The sequence below is a fragment of the Nematolebias whitei genome, chromosome 14 (assembly GCF_014905685.2).
Source record: "Nematolebias whitei isolate Nwh7 chromosome 14, NemWhi1, whole genome shotgun sequence".
NCBI classification, from domain to species: domain Eukaryota; kingdom Metazoa; phylum Chordata; class Actinopteri; order Cyprinodontiformes; family Rivulidae; genus Nematolebias; species Nematolebias whitei.
The window spans coordinates 1,866,008-1,874,829 of NC_056511.1; the positions used below are offsets into that span (position 1 = coordinate 1,866,008).

At 42.4% G+C, this 8,822-nt stretch overlaps 1 long non-coding RNA gene across 1 annotated transcript; it reads left to right on the plus strand.

Moving 5' to 3' along the window:
- The first annotated feature begins 5,140 nt into the window (after positions 1-5,140).
- Positions 5,141-5,646, plus strand: LOC119420372. Its single transcript, XR_005187299.1, has 3 exons — positions 5,141-5,167; positions 5,377-5,493; positions 5,568-5,646. It is a non-coding gene; the product is annotated as an uncharacterized LOC119420372 (long non-coding RNA).
- Positions 5,647-8,822: the final 3,176 nt, after the last annotated feature.

The window sequence follows — 8,822 nt, forward strand, 5'->3', positions numbered from 1 at the left end:
TACAGGATTTAATCCTGGTTTACTACTAGGTGTAATCTGGGTTTATTATAGGGTTTAATCTGTGGTTACAACAGGGTTTAATCTGGGTTTTTATAGAGTTTTATCCAGGTTTATTACAGGGTTTAATCCTGGTTTATTTCGGGTTTATTACAGGGTTTATTACTGGCTTTTTTAAAGGGTTTATTACAGGATTTAATCGGGATTTATTACAGGGATTCATCTGGGTACAGGGTTTAATCCGAGTTTATTACAGGGCTGGATCTTGGTTTGTTACAGTGTCTAATCTTGGTTTGATACAAGGTTTAATTCAGGTTTATAACAGGGTTTTATCCAGGTTTATTACAGGGTTTAATTTGGTTTTATTACAAGGTTAATCTGGGTTTAATACAGGATTTAATCCAGGTTTATTACATGGTTTAATTGGGGTTTATTACATAGTTCAACCCAGTGTTATTACAGGGGTTAATATGGGTTAATTACAGGGTTTTAGCTTTGTTTATTACAGGGTTGAATGTGGGTTTATTACAGGGTTTTATTTCGTGTTTTTATTACCAGGTTTTATCCAGGTTTATTACTGGGTTTAATTTGATTTTATTACAAGGTTAAATCTGGGTTTATTACAGGATTTAATATAGGTTTATTACAAGGTTTAATCTGCGTTTATTACAGGGTTTAATATCAGAATCAGAATAAGCTTTATTATCATTGCACCAAAATACAACGAGAACATGTGCATGCAGTCGTCTGGAAGATGAATGGAGTGCACGAAGCTGCTACTATAACTAAGTGTGGCTTCTCTTATCCTTTTTCAGAATAATAATCTTAGCTAAAAAAGGGGGAGAAACATGAGGGTAGATAGTGGTATTACAAAAAAGATCTTTCACATCTTGTCTATCAGGACATGATTTGAGACATAAAAAAAAACTCTACCAGCAAGCACAGTTATCAGGGTTTATTACATGGGTTTATTTTGTGTTTTTTACCGGGTCTAATCGAGGTTTATTACAGGGTTTATTCTGGACTCATTACAGGGTTCAATCTCAGTTTATTACAGGGTTTAATCTGGTCTCATTTCTGAGTTAAATCCGCGTTTATTACAGGGTTTAATCCGGGTTCATTACAGGATTTAATCCAGGTTTATTACAGGGTTTTATCCAGGTTTATTACAGGATTTAATCTGTGTTTACTGCAGGGTTTAATCCAAGTTTACTACAGGACTTAATCCGGATTTATTACTGCGTTTTTATCCCAGTTTATTACAAGGTTTAATCTGGGTTTATAACAGGGTTTAATTCAGATTTATTACAGGGTTTAATTTGGGTATATTACAGGGTTTAATCCAGATTTATTTCAGGGTTTAATCCAGATTTATTACAGTGTTTCTTTCGAGTTTTTTACAGAGTTTAATCCAGGTTTATTACAATGTTTATTCTGGGTTTATTACAGGGTGTATTCTGAGTTTATAACAGTGTTTAATTCAGGTTTACTGCATGATTCAGTTTGGGTTTATTCCAGGGTTTAATCTGTGCTCATTTCAGAGTTTAATCCAGCTTTATTACAGGGTTTATCTGTGTTTAAGAAAGGCTGTATGGGCTTAATACAGCATTCATTTTAGGTTTAATGCAGGCTGTAATCAGGGTTTATTTAGGCGTTAGTCTGGGATAACTACAGGTTTTAATCTGGGTTTATTGCAGGGTTTAATCTGGAGTTAAATTATTGATTCAATAAGTGATTGATTTATGAGTTCTGTTTCATCTGAATATAATTCTCAGACTTTTACCTGATCAAAATACAAGTCTATTGTTTCTGATCAATGTTTGTTTGTTTGTTTGTTTTAAGGAGGATGGAGAGAGACAAGGAGATGACTGATGAGAAGGAGGAAGAGGAGGACGCGGAGCTTTGTGGTCACATGGCTGTGGCGTCCTCTGTGGACAAACTTCCCATCATGCACTGGGAGGACCTGAGCGAGCGGATCGCTGAGCTGGAGAGACAGGAGGAGGAGAGGAGGGAGGGGGTAAATGTCAGGTTTGGTTCTGTGGGCTGAGGTGGACTACGTTTCCCACAACCCTCGGCGTTTTCTCCTCCTTTAACTCCGCATCAGATTTAACAAAAATTTGAACAAAATTTACTGTCTTCCTGCAGAGGGGGACAGGGGACAGTCAGAGGTCAAAGTGGACGGACGTCTGGGAGGAAGAGGAGGAGGACATCAGGAAGTGTCAAGTCGCTGTCTTCACTTCACGGTACCAGAAATATTAATTTAAAGGTTCTGAGGGAGACGACTGGCGCCACCTGGTGGTCGAGTTCAGATATGACAGACAGAGTAGAAAATAGCAAAAAAATTGTTTTAAACTGTTGAAAATTAAAAAAAAAAATCTCACTTGATTTTTCTATTTATAAAATGTTTTGCAGACTTTAGTCTTCTGAACCTTTCAGACGTTAAAAACCTGCAGAGACATATGATGTTAAAGTGACTTGCTCTTGTCAAAGGTGGACGTCTCCTCCTCTCCCTCTCCGCTTTGTTTTTGCTCTGTCCTGTCTGTGAAACTGCTTTAGAGCCTCTCTTATACAAATCTTCAGAACCATAATTTATGGACTTGGATTGGTTCAGTTGGTCCCTCAACACAATTTACAACATTTCTTTGAAGAGAAGACAGGCTTTAGGAGAGCCGATTTGCCCTGTTGGCACACAGCTGGATATCTCATTGACTTGAAGACTTGATGACGTGTCTATCTCTGCTGTCATCTGTGGATTTTAAGGACGCATTTATAATTGGATTTATGATAACTGGTTTGCTGTTTTTGGATTCGGCTGGTTTATCTACAATCAAGGAAGTCGTCTGCAATAAATTTGGACCCAATCACGCTGCTTGCCTTATATGATTGCTTGGTTTGTGCCTCAAGCACCCAGACTCAAATGCTTTTGGCAGGAAGGATCAGATCTCAGGGATTATTCTCAGACAGGTCCATTGGTGTGGCCATTTAATTTGGACGTTTCGGAAATGAGTGGACCAACACAGACTCGTCGTTAAAGTTCTGTCTGTCCCCAAAACAATCGTGTTTATCTGAATTCAGCTCCCTGACTGGCCTTGACAGGCCATCTTATCTCAAGCCGCCTGGACGTTTTGTAAATCCGAAGCTCTACCCCCTCCCTCCCCTCCTACAGAGGAATTTCCATGGACTTTTCAGAGGAGCCCAGCTGAATAAAAATTCATTCATCATTTCAGGACTCTTTGGATTTGTCTTTGGTCGTCCTCGGCACCCCCGGGTGTGTTGTTATGTGCTTATGTGCGAGATTTTTTTTCATTATCATGCTGTTGACCTTCGACCAAAGATTAAGAGCATGTTAGATTTTTTTTTTATTTGGTCTCCAAAGCCTATGTGTCATTTTCACCACTTTTTATTGTCTGTCCAAACAGGTCTCACTTGTAAATGAGCCTTTGAAGCTCGATGTGACTTATCTGTTTAAATAAAGGTTGAATTGAGTTGAAAAAAAAATGTTGTTTTTGTCTGTTACCAATCTCGGGCTATCCAACAATTTTCAGTCTGGTCATCTGGACAGTTTCTTTTTTTGTGCTGAAACGTTTCACCTTCCATCCAGAAAGCTTCATCAGTCAAGGAAACACACAACATAAAACTGATTCTTCCCCCAAACAGCTTACTCAAAGTGGAACAAACCAGTTATGTTGGTGCTAAGATGGTCTCTTTGGCACACCCCCTCCTCCGGTGCCGGCCCTCTCCCTCGTCGATAGTCATGTCAAACTGATTCAATACCAATAAAGTCCATGCTCAATAATCCAGGTATACAATCCAAAAATTTTCAGGTCAGGTCAGGTCATCTGGACAGTTTCTTTTTTTGTGCTGAAACATTTCACCTCCCATCCAGAAGGCTTCATCAGTCTCGGGATAGTTTTAGACTCGGATTTTAAGTTTAATAAACGGATCAACTCTGTTACAAAAAAGCTTCTTTCAGCTAAGGCAGATAGCTAAGCTCAAGTCTGTCCTGTCCAGATCCGACCCTGAACAATTAGTCCATGCATTTGTTACAACCCGGCTGGACTACTGTAACTCGCTTTATGTTGGGGTCAGTCAGGTCTCGTCCAAAATGCTGCAGCTCGGCTACTAACAGGAACTCGCAGGTTTGAGCACATTACTCCAGTTCTGTCCTCTCTTCACTGGCTTCCTGTGCGTGTCAGAGTTGATTTTAAGATTCTCCTGCTGACATTCAAGTGCATTAACGGCCTTGCACCATCATACCTCTCCGACCTTCTTCATCCTTATGCTCCTTCTCGGGCTTTGAAATCATCAGACCAGCTGCTTTTGGCCGTACCAAAAACCAGCTGAAGCTCAGAGGAGATCGGGCGTTTTCAGTCATGGGCCCTAAACTCTGGAACAATCTGCCCATCAACGTTCGACAGGCCACCTCAGTCTCTGCCTTTAAATCTCTCCTAAAAACACCTGTACTCACTGACACATCTGTACTCACTGACACATCTGTACTCACTGACACATCTGTACTCACTGACACATCTGTACTCATTGGCATTTGACACAGGAGGTGTGGTATTGCATGAGGAAATCTGGAGTGGCAGAGAAGTATGTTAGACTGGTACAGGACATGTAAGAGGACAGCAAGACATGTATGGGGACAGCAGGACAGTGGTGAGATGTGATGTAGGCGTGTCCAATAGCTTTAAGGTGGAGGTGGGAGTGCATCAAGGATCAGCTCTGAGCCCCTTCTTGTTTGCTCTGGTGATGGACCGACCGACAGATGAGGGCAGGCAAGAATCCCCGTAGACTATGATGTTTGCAGATGATGTTGTGATCTGTGGTGAGAACAGGGAACAGGTGGAAGAGAACTTGGAGAGGTGGAGGTATGCACTTGAAAGAAGAGGAATGAAAGTCAGTCGTAGTAAGACAGAGTCCATGTGTGAATGAGAGGGAGGAGGTGGAACAGTGAGGCTACAAGGAGCAGAGGTCACAAAGGTGTAGGACTTCAAGGACTTGGGGTCCACAGACTGATGATGAAGATTAGTTGTTTAAACCCAGCAGAACATCAGAACTGACCCAAACGGATCCGTCTGGTTTCAGGTTTCAGAACCGCAGGAAGCTGCAGCTCTGCTTCATCAACGACAGCGACAGTGAGGAAGAGGAGGAGGGGAACACGAAGGTCTTCATCATCAAATTTCTGTTTTTAAAATGACATTAAACAATGAAGCTTAATGAACGAATGAATGAATCAACAAACGAACAAACTGATCAGTGAATCAACAAATGAATCAATGAGTGACTGATCTGCTTGATGTTTATAGAAGTCTGAACCTTTCTGACTCATCATCTGGGCTCTGGCAGTCTGACCTTTGACCTTTGACCTGTCAGGTTGCCAGGGGAACTGGACATGGCAGTTGCCATGGCGCCAAGCTGAAACAGGAAGTGGCGGCAGCTCTTCAAGCGCTGAGAGACAAACTGCTGGCAGAGCAGAAAGAGGAGGAGGAGGTAATGATGAAGAGTCAACAGGAACCAGCAGCAGTCCGAGGTCACTGACAGATCTCTGTGTGTGTGTGTCACAGGCCACCTGCAGCAGCTGTGTCTCTCAGAGGAAACATCTGGAACATCTGGACCTGCAGCAGTTATCTGAGCAGCAGCTTCTCGCTCTCAGAGCCTCGCTCCAGCAGGAAGTTCACGGTAACCCACCGCCTCAGAACCGCTCCGGTTCTCCAACTGAACCTCTTCCAGATTAAAGCGAAGCGTTCAGACCTGCAGAAGTTTCAAAACGGGTTTAATCCATGAAGATCCTGGAGAGAAACAGAAACATTTGAGACAGCCGGAATCAATTTTTTCATTCATTCAACCTTTATTTATACAGGTTAGTTTCACTGAGCCTCGAGGACTCATTTCTTTACAACCTAGCTGTTTTTGTTTCGTTTTTAGTTTTAATGCCATTTTCTTTCACTTGTTCTTCTCAATTTCTAAGTTTTCTTTTACGATTGTCCACTGTTGTCATCACTCTTTGTTAAATCAGGTCTCTCTTGTAAATGAGTCCCCGAGGCTCAATGAGACTAACCTGTAAAAATAAAGGTTGAATGAATTTACAACTGAGACCTGTTTTAAACAAAAACCACAACTGAGGAACAGACAATCATATAAAAGCATATAAAATGACAAGTAAATAAAAAGAGTGATATACAAGAAAAAAACATCTACATTATTAAAACAATATAAAAAACTAAAAACAGGAACATGTCAGCATCGGTCCCTGCCAGGAGTCCAACAGATTCTTAAAGACACTTAGAGAGGTCAAAGGTCGAGAGCTTCAGGTCTTTTTACAAGATATTCCAGGAAACAGGAGCGGAGTAGGAGAAGGTCCTTTTGTCTAGTTCAGTCCTCACTGAGGGAACACTGCAGGTAATGATGTCCTGAGAGCGCACGCTGTAGCTGCACTCACACAGAGACATGTAGGAGGAGATGTATGAAGGCAGCAGACCAGGAAGTGATTTAAAGATGAAAATGTACCAGTGGGAGAGTCTGTGTGAAGTTAATGGTGACCAGTTAACCAGTGAATACAGGGAGCAGTGGTGGGTACGGTAGTTACAGCCAGTTATGAATCTTAGTGCACCATGATAGACAGCATCCAACATCTGCAGCATCCAACATCTGCAGGGTTCTTGTAGGAGCGTTCATGTAAATAATGTCACCGTGATCAATGGAGGGAAGGAAAGTCACAGATACAAGATGTTTCCTAACATTCAGGGTTAGACAGGATCTGTTTCTGAAAAAGAAACCCAGTTTAACTTTCAGTTTCTTTACCAAGTTTTCCACATGGAGCTTAAAAGAGAGATGTGAGTCGACCAAGATACCCAAATATTTATAGGAATCAACAAACTCAATGGGGACACCATTTGTAGATAAGATAGAAGGAAGGACTGCTGGTACTTATTTCCTGTTTGGAAAAAGCATCCCTTTGGCTTTGTCAGTATTTAGGACAAGTTTGAGATGGAACAAATCAGACTGGATGATGTTAAATGCAGATTTCAAAAGCTGGAAAGCCTTTTCAACAGTTTTAGCTCGACAATAAACAACTGTGTCATCAGCATAGAAATGTATGGATGTATCAGGGATGATCGGACCTACATTACCTATGTAGATTGTAAATAGGGTGGCTCCTAAGACTGAGCCTTGTGGTACACCATTGTTGACTGTTAAATAACTGGAGGAAGTACCATTATGTTGAACACATTGCCTCTTCTTGCTTATTGCTTTTATTTCATTCCGCTTGTGTCATTCTGTTCCGTAGGTATTTTGACTCTGTATTCTCTGTCAGTTTCCACCCAGTCCTCAGTCTGCCTCTCCGGTCTCCAGTCTTTATCATTCCCACCTGTCCCTCATCAACCACCTGCCCAGGTGCTCTCATTACTCACTCTGCCTTATTTAAAGCTCTCCTCTCCTCCACTCTGCGTCCAGTCATTGTTCAGTTCTGTTTATGCACAGATGATTCAGTCCTCCTCTGTTCCTCTCTGTTTTCTACATCGCCTTATAATCAGTGGTTAATTTGAGCCGGATCCTGCCGGAACAAGATCCGGGAACTCTCATTTTGACCGCTCGGATCCGGCAACTCAAATATCCGCCCCTAAAAGTCCAAAGTCATTGCACTTTTTTATTTTGATTGTTTATTAAAAATACAACGAGAGGAGACGTTGGCCAGTCTGCGGAGTGGATGTTCTGGCCGCACCACGCTCCTGACCAGCAGAGACACGGACTGCATGTCCAGCGGGGAGCGTCTTCATCCACCTTCAGCTGTGTCCTGAAGACTTTACACACACAGGACTCTGCAGGTCCAGAAAAACTCAAACCCTGAACATCCAAGAACAGGAAGACAAAGCTTAACAGTTCTCAGAGCAACAGAGGAAAAAAGTTTCCATGTTAGCAAAATATCTCGAGAGCCAGTGGACAGATGTCAGTGAACATCAGAAAGGAACTCTGGATCTGCGTCTACAGCTGATAGACAGCTCAGTTCAAGATGGCCGCCACAGCCAGCTGACATCAACGAGCACAGAATGTCCGTCAGAACCTCTGGGAGTCGATGAGAGTCGTCCTCAACTGGACCCTGAGGGTCACATGGTGTCTGAGCTCCGACCCAATCGGTTCTGACGGTTCATGGTTTCTAATGTGTTCCTTTGTTTGACTAGAACCCACCGGGTCATGTTCTGGTTTCTGTGTTTAGTTTTTAACGTCTCTAAAGTTCTGTTTGTCTGGTTCTGGTTCCAGCTCTGAGCTCTGAACTGGTGGCCCACCTGTTGGTACGAGACCAGCTGAGGACCAAGCAGGAGGCCATGCTTCTGGACGTCCAGGACCTGACCTGACACCGGGACCGGGTCGGGCCAAGGTTCCGTGTGCTTGCTTCAAACCAAACGGAACATTTCTGGACAGCAACAAACTGGGTCAGAGTTGTGATGGAACACGGAGAACAGTGAGGTTCTAACGGGTCAGTGTGAGAAGAAGTTCTGGTTTCAGGACAAAATCTGGACCTTCACTGGTCCTGATCCGGTCTCTACTTTAAACCATTTGGACTGAAACTGAACCAGGATCTGGGTCTGAAATGGGCCTGAAGGTAAAACCTGCTCAGAGGTCGTCAGCAGAACCTCACGGGTCAGACTCAGACGTGGAGGACTGGTTCTGCTGCACCGGACAGAACGAAAAATCACAGGATCGTGTTTTTAAAGATTTTATTTTATTTGTCGTAAAGATCAGAATCTTTTTTTAAATTCTGATTTAAAAACGACAAATTTCACTAAAATATCTGACGTCAAAACAAACAGTTTAAAACA